The sequence below is a fragment of the Helobdella robusta genome, assembly GCF_000326865.2.
Source record: "Helobdella robusta unplaced genomic scaffold HELROscaffold_18, whole genome shotgun sequence".
Taxonomy (NCBI): domain Eukaryota; kingdom Metazoa; phylum Annelida; class Clitellata; order Rhynchobdellida; family Glossiphoniidae; genus Helobdella; species Helobdella robusta.
The window spans coordinates 1039321-1041934 of record NW_008703981.1 but is presented as its reverse complement, the minus strand read 5'-3'; positions in this window follow the sequence as shown (position 1 = coordinate 1041934).

The window sequence follows — 2614 nt, the reverse complement described above, 5'->3', positions numbered from 1 at the left end:
AAGTACTTATCAGATATATTAATTGAACCTAAACGCCCCGGTTTACGATCGTCTTCTTCTTCTCGCTTTTTCTTAACTCGTGTTAAACACTCTTTTGCCAAATCTGCTTTTGCTTTTTCTGGTCCTTTTCTCTGGAACTCTCTGCCTACTTCTCTAACTATTTCTCCATCGCTTGCGAAGTTCAGAGCGGATCTCAAGACCCATCTGTTTTCAAAATTCATTGAGGAGCGCTGTTGAACATCGCGGAAATAGCGCTTTATAAGCTAATTGATTGATTGATTGATTGATTAGCGATATTGACAAAATTCACACACGCGTACACACACACACGCACACACACACACGCACACACATTACAATCTGCAGTATACACTAGCTGAACACACGGACTGCGTATAATACCAGAAAAAACAAGCGAAAAACTGGCACTGTCACAAGGTGCCAGAAGACAGAACAGAACACGTCCTGGAGTTCACACACACACTCACACGTGCACACACGCGCACATACACATTCATGCACACGTTCACGCACACACACACGTATGTATACATAAGTATGTTTGTGTATGTGTGTGTGTGTGTTAAGTGCGTATAAACGTGCTTTTTGTTTTTTAATAAAACCTTAAAACAAATATTCCTAATACATACACACACACACACACTCATGCATGCATTTTCACGCATACTAACGTACGTTACTACAACACGCATACGCATACAAAGACGGACACACACACACACGCAGACAAACACAGATACAGACATCCGCAACGTCACACGCACACGCAAACACATGGACATTATTATTAAGACCGCGTCAGAACTGATGCGACATGCTATAGCTTTAATACGATCATCTTCACTATTGCATAGAACACCGTGTCAAAAAACGGGCTCATCAAAATGGATGAATAGATTGCTGCTCTGGTGAAGATGATGAAGATGAGGGTGACGACGATGGCAGTGGTGGTAGAGAAGTGATGGTAATGATGGCGCGATGACGATGGTGATGACGATGATAAGGATGATAAAAATGATAATAAAAATAACAACAAAATAATGATGGTAATGATTAGGTTTTAATTTTCAATTTTGAGAAGCGACTAAAAATTTCGTTTCGAAATGGCGAGGGTTGCAAAATGGCGATGATGACAATGAGTCGGTTGGAATGATATGTTTGGCAAGAGGTGATGGGAAAAATGATAACAATAAATATTGATCAACGTTTCATGGCGAAGGTATTATTTTTAGTTTGAAAGAATGTCATTTTCTTTAGCGGAATGATTAAATTGTTTGAGAAATTTCAATGCAGAGAAAAAACTTCCACCACGCGACTCCATTGTAGAATTTTCATCAAAAAATTTTTCAGCCAAACAGAAAATTACCAAAACCAAATGATAATACAACAAAAACAAAATCAAATCAACGAGTGAACAAACAAACAGACAAACAACGACATAGCAACAATGCCAATATGACTTCATTCTACTTTATTGATAACGTCACCTAATATGACAATCTCGGTGTTCCATTTATAAATAAAGATAAAACCTTGTGCAGCATTTACTCACTTCGCTTTAGTTTCATTCTATTTTCCATCTTTTTAATTAAAATTTTTAAATAAATTATAATTAATTAATTAATTTAATCATTGTTGATGTCTGGGGTTTACGAATTAATTACATTTTTTTAAATAGCAATTATCTGAAATAGTTTTGACATTTAAAACAGTTAACTTGGATGAAACAAATGAAACTATTATTTCTGATACACGCCGACAGACAGACAGACAGACAGACCGATAGACAAACTGACGCAAACACACACTCACACAGGATGTATTCAAATGTATTAAATTATAGTGATGTGACATTTCTATCAGATAAAGATAAACTATGTCAAAAAAGTTAAATTCCATCGAATCTACAGTATAAGAAATAACATTGTGGTTCTTTGGACCTATCGTTTCTACATCGATTGAATGTTGATTGATTGATTGAGAGAGTGTTTGAATGAATGAATGAAACAATGAATGAATGAATGAATGAACGAACGAACGAACGAACGAATGAACAAATGGAAGGGAAATTGGAAGAATCATTTAAGGAATGGACAAATGAATATAATGAAGATTGTCAAAAAAAACAAACAAATAAAATACATATAACTTATTCTTTTTGTTATTATTAAATTATCATTAAATTATGAAAGTTAAACAGGTAAAAAACGGAAAATGAATCATCAAAAAAGATTTATCTTAAAATTAAATGAAAATTTTAAAGAATTAATTTAGATTTTAAAAATATATGGAAATAACAGAAGTGTCGTATTTGACAAACCTGCTTTTTTCATTCACTCAGACTTTTGTAGCTATGAACTTTATAGATTTACCGTTATTAATAATTTAATTTAGTTAATTAACTAGTTAAATTATTTACCCGGTATAGCTAAACTCAAGATTATACTGAAAAAAACTTTTATTTTTATATATCATGACACAATTTGTCATCGTTTTAGTAAAATAATATAACTTTTAACCAACTACATAATTAACAGAAAAAAAAGTGAAATCTCAAACTACAAACTGCTTGAAAGATAGATTGTACGTAAGT